Consider the following 16,189-nt stretch of genomic DNA (forward strand, 5'->3'; position numbering starts at 1 on the left):
TGTCAACGGGGTGTATCTCTCCACAATGACACAGGAGGAAATCTCATCGATAAGCGTAAAGGGAACACACAGTTGCCTATTTAGTCACGCATTTCTAAGAGTAATAACAGAGGAATAGCACAATGCAGAATAATAATAAAAGATGCTCCAGTATTTTGTTGCACCTTAGCATTACCGTGAAGCCACTATTTTTTATATTAAACTACATGTAGTAGAGCTGGGCGGTATGACCAAATAAGTGTATCACGGTATTTTTGTAACTTATGGCGGTTCCACAGTATATAACTGTATTTCTTTCACCACCCTCCCCCCCCCCCCCCCCCCCCCCCCCCGAAAAAAAAAAAAAAAAATCATGTGATCGGTGAGCGATGTTCTGCTTCCCCCCCCCCCCCAAAAAAAAATCATGTTACCCGCCAGCGCTGTTCTGCTCCCCCCCCAAATTAATGATCAGCCCAGCGGGGTACTACTCACATATGTCAAGCACTGCCCTCCTCCTCTTTGCTGGGGGGCAGCTGGCGCTGGAACTCACTGTACGCCAGTGGTCTCCAACCTGCGGACCTACAGATGTTGCAAAACTTCAACTCCCAGCATGCCCGGACAACCAACGGCTGTCCGGGCATGCTGGGAATTGTGGTTTTGCAACAGCTGGAGGTCCGTAGGTTTGAGACCACTTCTGTACGCAGTATTCCTATGCCCGGGCTGCAAAATATTGATAAAATAAACTTTAACTTCCCTACTTCGGCCTTACGCTGGGGACTGGAACGTCGGACAGCCGTCAGCCTATCACCGGCCGGAGCGATGCCCCGCCCCGGCCAGTGATAGGCTGAGCCCACTGTCATGTAAGAAGATGACTTCTAACATGACAGTGGACTCAGCCTGTCACTGGCTGGGGCATCGCTCCGGCCGATGATATTCTGACGGCTGTCCGACGTTCCAGTCCCCAGCGTAAGGCCGAAGTAGGGAAGAAAGTTTATTTTCTTTATCTTTTGCAGCCCGGGCATAGGGATACAGCGTACAGCAGTGGTCTCAAACCTGCGGACCTCCAGCTTTTGCAAAACTATCACTCCCAGCATGCCCGGACAGCCGTTGGTTGTTCGGGCATGCTGGGAGTTGTAGTTTTGCAACATCTGGAGGTCCGCAGGTTGGAGAACCCTGGCGTACAGTGAGTTCCAGCGCCAGCGGCCCCCAACAAAGAGGAGCAGGGTAGTGCTTGACATATGTGAGTAGTACCCCGCTGGGCTGATAATTAATTTGGGGGGGGGAACAGAACAGCGCTGGCGGGTCACATATGATTAGGTCCCCATTGTGGGGACAGCGCAGCGCTGATAATTCATTCCCGAGGGGGAGGGGCCCAACCGGTATTGCGGTATGGGAAAAATTCATATCGTGCAGCCCAAAATTTCGATATTCGGTATGAACCGGTATACCGCCCAGCCCTAACATGTAGTTTTAAAACTTATTCAAATAGGTTACAGTATAATTTGTTTCAGAAATTCCCACATAATTCTAATAAAAGGTGCTCCAGTACATTGTGGATAAGAGCATGTTAACACTGCAGACATACAGCAAATGGACGTCCGCCTGCAGCAGGTGCCGCCAAGTCAGTCTCAATGACAACAATGCTGTGCGGTGGAATTCCACCCAAAAGAATTCTGCTGTGGCGATTCTGCAGTGTGCACAGAGCAGCAGAATCCCATTCAAAACATTGGCACTCTGCTGTAAGCGGAATTCTGCTGGTGGAAGAAAAAGACATGACAGGAGAGCTGGCATATATGTGTATATATTATGCTTCATTCACACGGTTTCTTCCAATGTCCTGCTCCAAAAGAAAAATAATGGCAGTGCCAAACCCACTGCATGCAGGATTTTTTGATGGAATCTGAAATGGAAGCTTCTAATAGTACCTCCAATACACATGTGGGCCTTATAACATTGTCCCGAAAGTTCTGCTCAGCAATCAAAAAAATAAGTGGCCAAATAGTCTTTTGCAGAATAGCCCCACTTCATGTAAACAATAACATTCCCAGGCCAGACATCGATGTGATCCAGTCCTTGCCTCCTGCTCATTCATGGGCTTATAGAGGCACATGCCAAAATGTGCATGAGTAACAGTGATCTGTGTAAGCAAACTGTATATACATATGAATGAGGGAGAGTGGTCATATAACTGTAGAGCATGGCCATAAAAGCCATGACATGGAATTTCTAGCATTTACAGACTAATCTATTTTAACTCTGCAGTTAAAATTATTTTGGCCTGAAGCTGGAGTTACAAGAAACCTGTCAACCTATTCAGCCCTCTGACATAACATAACTTTACCAAGAAATAAAAAAAAAAAGACGGCAAGTGTCAAAATATATATAGATAACAAAAAAGGCTAAGCAAAGTCACCCAAGAGAATATCTAAAGTCATGTGACAGTAATCCATGTTGATAGTTGGCATAGACAGAATCTGAGATCAGGAAAGTGTTACTGAGTTAAACAATAACCTAACCACTGGTGCATTTTAGACTAAACATATGTCAGGTATCCTAGATGGCTGAGATGCTTCGTAGAAGACTGGCTAAACAAAGCCAACTCCGAGGCATAACATCACACAACACACGCTTAGAGCAGGTGTCAAACTTCCTTTGTGTCTGGGAAATAAAAAATGACTGTCTAACAACCAATGTCAAAAAAGAAGAATAACTAAAAACAAAACAAAAAGAAAAAAAAAAACACTTTAAGAAAAAATGACAGAAATGTTAACGTGCTGCCATCCATTCCAGCTACAAAATGATGCAATAGAAGTTTAAAGCATTCGACAGGCACTGCATTGTAGGAGTGGCAAGCAATAAGACAAAGAATACGAGCTAAACAGGCAAGCGGGCACCGGATAGATGTTAGACCCACAAAAATGCTGCTCTAGAGCTACAACATACTATTGCACAAAGTAAAATCAGAATGAGAAAAAAGAATATTGCACGGAAAGTATAAACTGAGTGACAACAATGGCAGCCAGAGGGACATGTCATCTGCACATGGTGCTGCGGAAGCCCTGGAACAGCCATGAATCAACTTCTAGTGGGCACAGAACACAGGCAAGTCACTAGGAAGAGAACGGGGGCACGACTAAAAGACACCGTGACACGCAGAAAAGAAATGGCCTCAGCAGAATGACACCTTTGTACAGACAACTCACAAAAGAGGGCACGTCACGCCGCATGAAGGCACAGGTCATAAAGTCCACGGGACACCTGGGAAGTCTATCTCTAGCTGCATCATCAGGCGCAAAATAAAGAAAGCCGCTGAAACATACAAAGTTCACTGATAAACTTGTGCTGAACAGTAGGGATCGGAAGCAGGATGATAGATAGATGTCCAGGTATCACGTCAAGAGCCAACCTGCCAGCAAATGTCAGAAGAAAATCTACAAGTTTACATCTGCCATGTAACAAGCAGACATAGGCGTCTTCTATGAGGTTCTGCAGATGCCTTCTCATCTACATACAAGTGACATGTACTGGGAGCACTAGGACCAAGTCATGGAGTGATGGTGCATGGCTGATGGCAGTCTTTACTCCACCCAGTCTGTGCACAGCATCCATGCCTGCTACATCCCACTGCTTCCCCTCTATGCTTAACCTGCAGAGGAAGGGACGGCTTTATTTAACACATTCCATACCCAATACATTGTTTTAAGAAAACATCCCCCTTCCCGAATAGTGTAGTTGGATCATCCCTAGGTAGATGACAGATGCGCTGTATAAAACAAGGGTGTGCACAGCCACACACACCTAGCCATGATTCAGCCATCTCCCACTCCCCGCCTCTGACAATTCCCATCTCCAGCACAAGCAACAGTGTGGATTACTGCAAGCCGCCCTACATGACAGCGCTGGATGGTGATCAGGACACTGTAGACCACCCTGGGCCTCAATAGGGGTGCACAGGTCTAACAGCTGTCACATCATCCATCCTGGAAGGCAGTGCTGCGCCTCCAGCTGTTGCAAAACTACAACTCCCAGCATGCCCGGACAGCCTACGGCTGTCCGGGCATGCTGGGAGTTGTAGTTTTGCAACAGCTGGAGGCAACTCTGCTGTTTAGGCCTGCATCATGCAGATCTACCAATAAGCCAAGTCATTGCCTATGGCGCCTACACAATCCGCAGCGCAGTATTGGGGATGCCCCTTATGACGTCAGGCTTGTTTTGAAATAAATACAGTGTTGCCAATTGCACAATGTAACCGGTACCATACGTTCTGTACACACGGACCCCTCCCGCACCATCCGCCAATGTCCTGTCAATGACATCCCCACTGTCACCCTGCCCAGAGGAGGCGGCAGCATCACCCCCGGGGACGTGCCCGCTGCTCCACACTGCGGATGTGGCTCCACACCCCGGCCGCCGCCTCGCCCCAGCACCCTACGAGCCCCCCAGCCTCCTTCCCAGCAGCCCCCTGCGGTGTGTGAGCAGTAACGGCTGGCCGCCATTTTGAGAGGCAGAGAGGAGAAGATGAAGGAGGGAGGAGGCGGCGGCAGCAGCAGCAGCCACATCGCCAGAAGCAGGCCCGGCCCGCCGCCTTCGTCCTTCACGGTCACAATACACGTTACACCGGACGGGGACAGACACTTACCGGGGGAGTCATCCGAGCACACGGTGTGGCGACGAGTGACGGCCTCTCCCGGGCCACGGAAGGTCTTCAGAAGGGCGGCGGTGTCTAGGAGGAATAGCTCCGGCCTCGTTCACACACAACAACCAAGCAGAAAAAAAAACCGGCGATAAAGGGCAGGGCGAGGAGGCGCCAAACACGACCGATATTCAGCGCTATAATTTTCCCTCAAGCGAATAACCTTCCGCCTCCGTCCTCCTCCGCCGCCGCCGCCGCCACCGAGCACCGGCAGTCGGTATCCTGCGCCTCCTCCCTCTTCTTACTGTTCCTTCCGCCGGGCACTCAGGGCAGTCGCCGCGCTGTCAACGAAACGGAGCTCAGCAGCGCGGTGACGTCATATCAACCGCTGTAGGGGAGGGGGGAGGAGGGAGCGACCGGCCCGTGTGAGAGAGGGGAGGGGGCAGAAAGGGCGGAGCTACTGGGCCGCGCAGGCGCGCCTGAGGCATCTGCTGTCTAGGCGTGGACGGCGGGAGAGGGAGCCCGAGGAGGGAGGGAATGACAATAGGCTGTGACGCAGGGATGGAGAAAGGCGCATGCGCGGTGGTGGACGGGGCTTCAAAACAAGGGGTTAGGTAATCAGTGAGTGTCTGGTTGTTGGTGCGCGGCCGGGCTGAGGTCACGTGACTGGTCTGAGAGGGAACTAAAATGTGAGCAGCTTGCTTCCATAGATGTAAGAGTTGTCTAAACAAAAACAAAAAAATACTTAAAAAGAGCTATTATTAACCTTCTAATTCCCAGCCCCTCTGGCATCATGAGGCTGGGGTTACATAGGGATTTTAGCTACAACCAAAAATTGCCCTGTCCCTCTGTGTGGATCTGGCTATGTCATGGCAAAATGTAATGGAATGTGGTAACGTTGCAACCCATAACTGTCCGCAACTCAATAAATGTATCCGAAATGGATTTCCTGCAAGTGTCAGCTGATCCACGCTATTGCAGATTTGCTGCCAACCCATTAAAGTCAATGGATAGCAAAATCTGACACAGATTTTACATGCGGAAAATCCGCCGCAAATATTCACGTTACGGGTATGTTCACACTACGGATTGTGAACGGAATCTCCGTTCACAGAATTCCGCAGGCGGTAGGACCGCGCAGCACTGTGCCATCACTATTGACGGCTATGCAGTGTTCGGGGACTTCCGCGCAAAGAATGAACATGTTCTTTCTTTGCGTGGAACAATTCCTCCGCTGAAATTCCGCAGTGTGAACAGGTCTCGCGGAAACCCATTCACACTGATGTTTATGTTCTCAGCGTGGAATTCCGTTCGTGAAATTCCACTCACGGAATGTGAACATAATCTAAACGTTCCCTTAGTGCTCATGCACACTATAGAATTTACACCTATAGAAATTCTGTGTTGAGATTCCAGTGGACCAGCCTCTCGTTGTTTTCAATGGGGTTCTGCTGCACTGTGCTCACTGTGGAAATTTCTAATTCAGAACACCGCAAATTACAGCAAGGAGCTGCCTTGCTAATAATGGGGCTGGTACATGTTGGCGCGGTCATAACTCCAATCCGGCTGCTCCTGCTACACACAGAATGTTACTCTGTAGTGTGCAAAGGCTATTACACTTGAAATACGTAATGCAGAAATGCTGCAGATTTCCTGCAGCAGAAATGAGCCACAGCCAGAAGTGGGTTTACAAGGAATAGGGAATATAAAGGTAGGTGTTATGCTTCACCTTCTTGCTGCAGCCACTTCTGGCTTTGCTTTGGCACATTTTCTGCTGAAGAAAATCTGCAGCATTACTGCAACAAGTGTTCCTAGCCTTAGGTAATGTTCACACATGGTGGATATGCTGCAATATTGTTGCAGATTTTCCCAAATAATTTCAATTGGGAAATCTTGATCTGCAGCAAATCACAGGTAAAATACCCTTATATAGTATTACAGCTCTAGCCAGTGAAAACCATATTGGGGACCATGGACGAACGGCACTGGAGGGGGATTAGAAACTGATTATGAGCCTGAGACACAGGTAAGAAAACAACATGCAGGGGATCAGAGTGAGGGGAGGAGGGAGGAAAGATGTGGCACAAGGGGTGGGGATCAGAGTGAGGGGAGGAGGGAGGAAAGATGTGGCACAAGGGGTGGGGATCAGAGTGAGGGGAGGAGGGAGGAAAGATGTGGCACAAGGGGTAGGGATCAGAGTGAGGGGAAAGATGTGGCACAAGGGGTAGGGATCAGAGTGAGGGGAGGAGAGAGGAAAGATGTGGCACAAGGGGTGGGGATCAGAGTGAGGGGAGGAGGGAGGAAAGATGTGGCACAAGGGGTGGGGATCAGAGTGATGGGAGGAAAGATGTGGCACAAGGGGTGGGGATCAGAGTGAGGGGAGGAGGGAGGAAAGATGTGGCACAAGGGGTGGGGATCAGAGTGAGGGGAGGAGGGAGGAAAGATGTGGCACAAGGGGTGGGGATCAGAGTGAGGGGAGGAGGGAGGAAAGATGTGGCACAAGGGGTGGGGATCAGAGTGAGGGGAGGAGGGAGGAAAGATGTGGCACAAGGGGTGGGGATCAGAGTGAGGGGAGGAGGGAGGAAAGATGTGGCACAAGGGGTAGGGATCAGAGTGATGGGAGGAGAGAGGAAAGATGTGGCACAAGGGGTAGGGATCAGAGTGAGGGGAGGAGGGAGGAAAGATGTGGCACAAGGGGTAGGGATCAGAGTGAGGGGAAAGATGTGGCACAAGGGGTAGGGATCAGAGTGAGGGGAGGAGAGAGGAAAGATGTGGCACAAGGGGTGGGGATCAGAGTGAGGGGAGGAGGGAGGAAAGATGTGGCACAAGGGGTGGGGATCAGAGTGATGGGAGGAAAGATGTGGCACAAGGGGTGGGGATCAGAGTGAGGGGAGGAGGGAGGAAAGATGTGGCACAAGGGGTGGGGATCAGAGTGAGGGGAGGAGGGAGGAAAGATGTGGCACAAGGGGTGGGGATCAGAGTGAGGGGAGGAGGGAGGAAAGATGTGGCACAAGGGGTGGGGATCAGAGTGAGGGGAGGAGGGAGGAAAGATGTGGCACAAGGGGTAGGGATCAGAGTGATGGGAGGAGGGAGGAAAGCTGTGGCACAAGGGGTAGGGATCAGAGTGATGGGAGGAGGGAGGAAAGATGTGGCACAAGGGGTAGGGATCAGAGTGAGGGGAGGAGGGAGGAAAGATGTGGCACAAGGGGTAGGGATCAGAGTGATGGGAGGAGGGAGGAAAGATGTGGCACAAGGGGTGGGGATCAGAGTGAGGGGAGGAGGGAGGAAAGATGTGGCACAAGGGGTGGGGATCAGAGTGAGGGGAGGAGGGAGGAAAGATGTGGCACAAGGGGTAGGGATCAGAGTGAGGGGAAAGATGTAGCACAGGGGAAACAGTACAAGAAAAAAGTTGTGGCATAGGCGTGGTGGAGAATCGGTGTGGTGGGCGATGTGGCACATGGGGGGGGGTCAGAGTTGGGGGAATGATATGGCACATGGGGGGGGGGGTTTGAATCAGAGTTAGTGGAATCAGTTGCAGGAATGTTGTGACACATAAGGGGAATCGGGGAGGGAATTATGTGGCACAGGGGTGAATGAAATGGTTCAAGGTGGATCAAGGGGTAAATGATGTGGCACAGGGGCTGATAAAAGGGAAGGAATTATGTGGCACAAGGGGTGATACAAAGGGTGATTGAAATGGCACAGCGGGGGGGTTCAAGGGGGATGAAATCATTCAGGGGAATCAAAAGGGAATAATGTGGCATAAGGAGAAGTTACATGGGGGAAGCAATGAGAGGGGGCGTTAAAGGGGTAGTCCAATGGTGAAAAATCTACCCCCCTATCCTAAGGATAGGGGATAAGTTTCAGATCGCGGGGGGGTCCGACCGATGGGGCCCTCGGGATCTCCTGTATGGGGCCCCAGCTCGCTGGCACGAAGCGGCAGCCGACACGCCCCCTCAATACAACTCTATGGCAGAGCCGGATATTGCCGAAAGCAGCGCTCCTGCTCTGCCATAGAGTTGTATTGATGGGGCATGTCAGCCGCTGCTTCGTGCAGTGGTCAACACGCCCCCTCCCGTGGGCTGTCAGGAACCCATACAGGAGATCGCGGGGGGCCCCAGCGGTCGGACCCCCCGCGATCTAAAACTTATCCCCTTTCCTTAAGTGAGAGAAGGGGGGGGGGGGGGGGACTCAAGGGTGGTAAAGATGCCAAAGGGATAAATAAAATGGCACAGTGGATGATGAAAGTGAGGGATGAAGTGGCACAGTAGGTGATTAAGGGGGTAATGAAATGGCACAGGGGCTGATCAAGGGGAGGATGAAATTGCACAGGGGGTAGCAGCCACATTTGTAATGCTGATACTGGTATCACGGCATGTGTCGAAAGATGCACAACGTAATACATGCGGTACGGTACGGCGAGGGGTGTGTCACCAAACCATATAACACCAACATGAAATGTTTGGCGCGCACTGTCTTAGATGCATGTCTAGCAGTCAACGATCTCTCAAGATAGAGAAAGACCTTTGGTGAAAGACCTTTACCCAGATTTATCAAGTTGTTTGAGAGAAAAAAAATAGAGAGATTTTGCCACAGCAGCCAATCACAGCAGTGGTAAAGTATAAGCTGTGCTGTGATTGGCTGCTGTGGGAAAACCACTCCACATTTTTCTCTCACAAAGTTTAATAAATCTGGGCCCATGTTTATATGCAGAAGTCAAGCAGGCAGCCACAAAGTCTTTAACCTTTTAAGGACGCGTTCTTGTACGCCCTGCCCCCGGTCCCGCTATAAAACGTGGGGTCATGCCGTGACCTGCGTCATACCGGGTCGGTCCTGGCGGCCCTCATACCGGCCCGTACGTGGAAAAATAAAAAAGTTATAGGGGTCAGAAGATGACAATTTTAAACAGATAAATTTTCCTGCCTGTAGTTATGATTTTTTTTTAGAATACAAAACCAAACCTATATAAGTAGGGTATCATTTTAACCATATGGACCTACAGAATAAAGATAAGATGTAATTTTTACCGAACAATGCACTGCATAGAAACGGAAGCCCCCAAAAGTTAAAAAATTGCATTTTTTATTCAATTTGGTTGCACAATGAATTTTTTTTCTGCTTCGCCGTGGATATTTTGGTAAAATGACTAATGTCACTGCAAAGTAGAATTGGTGGCGCAAAAAAATAAGCCATAATATGACATTTTAGGTGCAAAATTGAAAGCATTATGATTTTGGTGATGAGGAAAAAATGAAAATGCAAAAACGGAAAACCCTGCGTCCTTAAGGGGTTAATGTAAAAAGATGAGATCCAACCACATCTGGATGACTGGGCAGCTTGAAAAATGACCCCATAAAAAATGTTTCTTCCAATTCAATAGAACAAAGAAATCAGAAGGATGTTACAGATGTAGACTCGGTAGGATAAATAAAAACAACTAAGGTTCAATGACCAAATCAGGATGCGTGCCTTAGCATACTAATCCACTGGACAAAAATAATGGGAGAAGTCAAAGTGGAAAAGCAACTGGTACCGACTAGTCTTGCAAGGATTTTGGCAATGACATGACTGCAAATACAGTAGGTTCTTGTGGTCAATGTTGCCACTTCTCCAAGGTCTGTTTGATAGCCTACAGTTACCAGTCAGGCTGGGTTCACACTACGATTTGAACTACGGTTCCCGTATATGGCTGGGAGGAGGGGTGGGCGGGCTTAATCGCGGCGCCCGCACTCAGCCGTATTCAGGAACCGTAGTTAATGTATGTCTATGAGCCGACCGGAGTGAACCGCAGCCTCCGGTCGGCTGCGTTTTCGGCTGTATGCGGTTTCCCGACCGCAGGCAAAAACGTGGCCGACCACCCCTCCTCCCAGCCGTATACGGAAACCGTAGTTCAAATCGTAGTGTGAACCCAGCCTCAAACAGATATTTTTTTCAGTGTAAAAAAAATGGTTTGGAGAAGAAACCACAGGACAATCTGTTTCCTTTATACCACTTTTGAGAGAAATTGACCTAGACTCCTTTGAATAAAACAATTACCTCCAGAAAGAAATGCTTTGAGTTATCAGTCACTGGAAGACTGAGGTGACAAGAATGCCTGGTTTAATGGGCACTTTCAAATACAAAAACTTTTTATATGTTTTACATCTTGGCAAAACATTAACCTTTCTATTATACTTCATAAAAAAATGTATTTCCTTTTTATAGAAATCATGGCTTATAAAATCATGGCTTTGTCCAAGATGAAGCACAGGCATGCACAAAGTCCAGTAAGGGAGGGTGGGCAAGCAATCCTCTGTGCTCTCTTCTGTCTTATAGTACTCCTCTGTGTTCTCTCCTGTCTGATAGGACTCCTCTGTGCTCTCTCCTGTCTAATAGTACTCCTCTGTGCTCTCTCCTGTCTGATAGTACTCCTCTGTGCTCTCTCCTGTCTGATAGTACTCCTCTGTGCTCTCTCCTGTCTGATAGTACTCCTCTGTGTTCTCTCCTGTCTGATAGGACTCCTCTGTGCTCTTTCCTGTCTAATAGTACTCCTCTGTGCTCTCTCCTGTCTGATAGTACTCCTCTGTGCTCTCTCCTGTCTGATAGTACTCCTCTGTGTTCTCTCCTGTCTGATAGGACTCCTCTGTGCTCTTTCCTGTCTAATAGTACTCCTCTGTGCTCTTTCCTGTCTAATAGTACTCCTCTGTGCTCTCTCCTGTCTGATAGTACTCCTCTGTGCTCTCTCCGGTCTGATAGTACTCCTCTGTGCTCTCTCCGGTCTGATAGTACTCCTCTGTGCTCTCTCCTGTCTGATAGCACTCCTCTGTGATCTCTCCTGTTTGATAGTACTCCTCTGTGCTCTTTCCTGTCTGATAGTACTCCTCTGTGCTCTCTCTTGTCTGATAGTTCTCTGTGCTCTCTCCTGTCTGATAGCACTCCTCTGTGCTCTCTCCTGTCTGATAGTACTCCTCTGTGCTCTCCCCTGTCTGATGGTACTCCTCTGTGTTCTCTCCTGTCTGACAGTACTCCTCTGTGCTCTCTCCTGTCTGATAGTACTCCTCTGGGCTCTCTCCTGTCTGATAATACTCCTCTGTGTTCTCTCCTGTCTGATAGTACTCCTCTGGGCTCTCTCCTGTCTGATAATACTCCTCTGTGTTCTCTCCGGTCTGATAGCACTCCTCTGTGCTCTCCCCTGTCTGATAGTACTCCTCTGTGTTCTCTCCTGTCTTATAGTACTCCTCTGGGCTCTCTCCTGTCTGATAGCACTCCTCTGTGCTCTTTCCTTATGAGACGTGTCCTTTCTTATTTCCTACTGCACTTTGTCAATGCTTGTGACATGACATCACGAGGGGGCGGAGCCGTGTCATCACGATACTCCATCCCCTGTATTGGCTGTCATCAACCACAGAGCAATTCTCGCTTTGTGCAGCTGAGAAACAGGGGTGCTGCAGAATAGATTGCGGGGGTCCTGTGATTTTGAGGTCGAAGCCCTTTGGCCTCAAAATCTGTCTAAAACTATGCAATTCCTTGGAAATGTTTACTTGTTCTTTTCATGCTTTTTCTTGACAGAAGAAATCAGAGAAGAAGCAAAGCTCCTATCTGAGTTCCCCATAATATAACTAGACATGGCATCAGTCCCTGGGAGTAAAATATATATATACATATATACATATTTTTTTTTTTTTTTTTACACAAGGAGGAGAGTAGTCTATCAGTCCTCTCCCCATCACGTTACCTGGCCAGAGAGGCTGGGTTCACACTACGTTTTTGCCATACTGTTTTCAATCCGTTTTTCTAAAGAAAACCGTATGGCAAAAAAACGGATGGAACAGTATGGAAAACAGTAAACCGTATGCGTTTTTAAACAGTATGCTGTTTTTAAAAGTGCATACAGTTTTGTCAGTTTTTATTTAAAAAAAAACCATACGTTTTTGAAAATTTTGTCCATTTTTTATGGGAGGGGTCTTGGGTGGGAACTTTAGGATTCAAATGCGCATGTGCAAAGTAAAAACGTATACGTTTTTCCCGTATGGAACCGTATACATGTGCGTTTCCCATTGACGTCCATGTTAAAAAAAACGTATGCGGTTGCAGTACGGTTTTTAAACCAGAGACAAAATCGTGGTCAACCACGGTTTTGACTCCGGTTTAAAAACTGTACTGCAACCGCATACGTTTTTTTTTTTTAACATGGACGTCAATGGGAAACGCAAATGTATACGGTTCCATACAGGAAAAATGTATACGTTTTTACTTTGCACATGTGCATTTGAATCCTAAAGTCCCCACCCAAGACCCCTCCCATTAAAAATGGACAAAATTTTCAAAAACGTATGTTTTTTTTTCTATAAAAACTGACGGAACTATATGCACTTTTAACCTCTTAAGGACGCAGGGCGTATGGATACGCCCTGCATTCCGAGTCCTTAAGGACGCAGGGCATATCCATACGCCCGCGGGAATTCCGGTCCCCACCGTTAGCCGGTTGGGGACCAAAGCCGGATGCCTGCTGAAATCATTCAGCAGGCATCCCGGCATATCGCCCAGGGGGGTCATTATGCCCCCCCATGTCGGCGATGGCCGCAGATCGCTGGACAATTCAGTCCAGCGATCTGCGGCGATTCCGGGTCAATCGGGTCTCCAGTGACCCGGAATTACTGGCTGATCAGCCAGAGCCAGCAGGGGTGAGGTGGCACTGGTGCCACCTCACGATCGCCCTGATTCGTCGTCCGGTTTACCAGCCGACCAATCAGGGCGCCTGCTGCGGGTGTTACTCCCGCACCCGCTCCGCCCCTCTTCCGGAGGACGTGAGCAGGTGCGGGAAGAAGACCCCGGGGGCTGGGGATGTTGGGATCGGGGCCCCAGGAGCGACTGCCGCGGCGAGGGACTGTCCTGCGACGGAGCAGCAGCAGGAGGTGAGTGACAGCCTCCTGCTGTTGCTTAGCAACAGCTCCCAGCATGCAAAAAGGGCATGCTGGGAGCTGTAGTTATGCAACAGCAGGAGGCAGACCACCTCAACTCCCAGCATTCCCTATGGACATGCTGGGACTTATGGTTTTGCAACAGCTGGAGGCACATTTTTTCTATGGAAAAGTGTACCTTCAGCTGTTGTATAACTACAACTCCCAGCTTGCACAAACAGCTAAAGTGCATGCTGGGAGTTGTAGTGGTGCATCTGCTGGTTGCATAACTACAACTCCCAGCATGCCCATTGGCTGTCGGTGACTGCTGAAAGCACACTGGTTGTGAAACTCAGTTTTTTTTGTTACCTAACTCAGTGTTTCACGACCGGTGTACCTCCAGCTCTTGCAAACTACAACTCCCAGCAGTCACCTTACACCATGCACCGTACATGCTGGGAGTTGTAGTTTTGCAACAGCTGGAGGCACACTGGTTTTGAAACACTGAGTAAGGTCACAAACTCAGTGATACATGACCAGTGTGCCTACAGCTGTTGCAAAGCTAAAACTCTCAGCATGTACAGTCTGTCAGCGCATGCTGGGAGTTGTAGTTTTGCAACAGCTGGATGTCCCCCCCCCCCCCCCCATGTGAATGTACAGGGTACACTCACATGGGCGGAGGTTTACAGTAAGTATCGGGCTGCAAGTTTGAGCTGCGGCAAATTTTCTGCCGCAGCTCAAACTGCCAGCGAGAAACTACTGTGAACCCGCGACTGTACCCTAAAAACACTACACTACACTAACACAAAATAAAAAGTAAAAAACACTACATATACACATACCCCCACACAGCCCCCCTCCCCTCCCCAATAAAAATGAAAAACGTCTGGTACGCCACGGTTTCCAAAACGGAGCCTCCAGCTGTTGCAAAACAACTACTCCCAGTATTACCAGACAGCCACTGACTGTCCTAGCATGCTGGGAGTTTTACAACAGCTGGAGGCACGCTGTTTGGGAATCACTGGCGTAGAATTCCCCTATGTCCACCCCTATGCAATCCCTAATTCAGGCCTTAAATGCGCATGGCGCTCTCAATTTGGAGCCCTGTCGTATTTCAAGGCAACAGTTTAGGGTCACATATGGGGTATCGCCGTACTCGGGAGAAATTGTGTTTTGGGGGGTATTTTCTGCTTTTACCCTTTTTAAAAATGTTAAATTTTTGGTAAAAGAAGCATTTTAGGTAAAAACGCCTGTGGGGTATTAAGGTTCACTTAACCCCTTGTTACGTTCCCCGAGGGGTCTAGTTTCCAAAATAGTATGCCATGTGGTTTTTTTTTTTTTGCTGTTCTGGCACCATAGGGGCTTCCTAAATGCGGCATGCCCCCAGAGCAAAATTTGTTTTCAAAAATCCAAATATGACTCCTTCTCTTCTGAGACCTGTAGTGCGCCAGCAGAGCACTTTTCACCCCCATATGGGGTGTTTTCTGAATCGGGAGAAATTGGGCTTCAAATTTTGGGGGGTATTTTCTGCTTTAACCCTTTGTAAAAATGTAAATTTTTTGGGAAACCAAGCATTTTAGGTAAAAAAATTTTTTTTTTTTTTACATATGTAAAAGTCGTGAATCACCTGTGGGGTATTAAGGTTTACTTTACCTCTTGTTATGTTCCCCGAGGGGTCTAGTTTCCAAAATGGTATGCCATGTGTTTTTTTTTTGCTGTTCTGGCACCATAGGGGCTTCCTAAAGGTGACATGCCCCCCAAAAACCATTTGTCGCTCCTTCCCTTCTGAGCCCTCTACTACGCCCGCCGAACAATTAACATAGACATATGAGGTATGTCCTTACTCGAGAAAAATTGGGTTTCAAATACAAGTAAAAATTTTCTCCTTTTTACCCTTTGCAAAAATTCAAAAATTGGGTCTACAAGAACATGCGAGTGTAAAAAATGAAGATTGTGAATTTTCTCCTTCACTTTGCTGCTATTCCTGTGAAACCCCTAAAGGGTTAAAACACTTACTGAATGTCATTTTGAATACTTTGGGGGGTGCAGTTTTTATAATGGGGTAATTTATGGGGTATTTCTAATATGAAGACCCTTCAAATCCACTTCAAACCTGAACTGGTACCTGAAAAAAAGCGAGTTTCAAAATTTTGTGAAAAATTGGAAAATTGCTGCTGAACTTTGAAGCCCTCTGGTGTCTTCCAAAAGTAAAAACACGTCAATTTTATGATGCAAATATAAAGTAGACATATTCTATATCTGAATAAAAAAAAAAATATTTGGAATATCCATTTTCCTTACAAGCAGAGAGCTTCAAAGTTAGAAAAATGCAAAATTTTAAAATTTTTCATCAAATTTTGGGATTTTTTACCAAGAAAGGATGCAAGTTACCACAAAATTTTACCACTACGTTAAAGTAGAATATGTCACTAAAAAACTATCTCGGAATCAGAATGATAACTAAAAGCATTCCAGAGTTATTAATGTTTAAAGTGACAGTGGTCAAATTTGCAAAAAAATGTCCTTAAGGTGAAAAAGGGCTCAGTCCTTAAGGGGTTAAAAACAGTATACTGTTTAAAAACTCATACGGTTTACTTTTTTCCATACTGTTCCATCCGTTTTTTTGCCATACGGTTTTCTTTAGAAAAATGGATTGAAAACAGTATGGCAAAAACGTGATGTGAACCCAGCCTAACAA

At 47.8% G+C, this 16,189-nt stretch overlaps 1 protein-coding gene and 1 long non-coding RNA gene across 3 annotated transcripts in view; one reads left to right on the forward strand and one right to left on the reverse strand.

Annotated features, from left to right (window-relative positions):
* Positions 1-4,977, reverse strand: part of PAFAH1B1 (platelet activating factor acetylhydrolase 1b regulatory subunit 1) — a 117,300-nt gene extending 112,323 nt beyond the window's left edge. For both annotated transcript variants that reach the window (XM_056558455.1, XM_056558456.1), the window contains exon 1: positions 4,619-4,977. The gene's annotated coding sequence lies outside the window, so the exon portion shown is untranslated. The remainder of the gene's footprint in view (positions 1-4,618) is intronic.
* Positions 4,978-5,205: 228 nt separating this feature from the next.
* The window catches only part of LOC130356651 (uncharacterized), a 134,455-nt gene continuing 123,471 nt past the window's right edge, over positions 5,206-16,189 (forward strand). Inside the window, exon 1 of the long non-coding RNA XR_008888958.1 lies at positions 5,206-5,324. This is a non-coding gene — a long non-coding RNA (uncharacterized LOC130356651). The remainder of the gene's footprint in view (positions 5,325-16,189) is intronic.

The sequence above is a fragment of the Hyla sarda genome, chromosome 2 (genome assembly GCF_029499605.1).
Source record: "Hyla sarda isolate aHylSar1 chromosome 2, aHylSar1.hap1, whole genome shotgun sequence".
NCBI lineage: Eukaryota > Metazoa > Chordata > Amphibia > Anura > Hylidae > Hyla > Hyla sarda.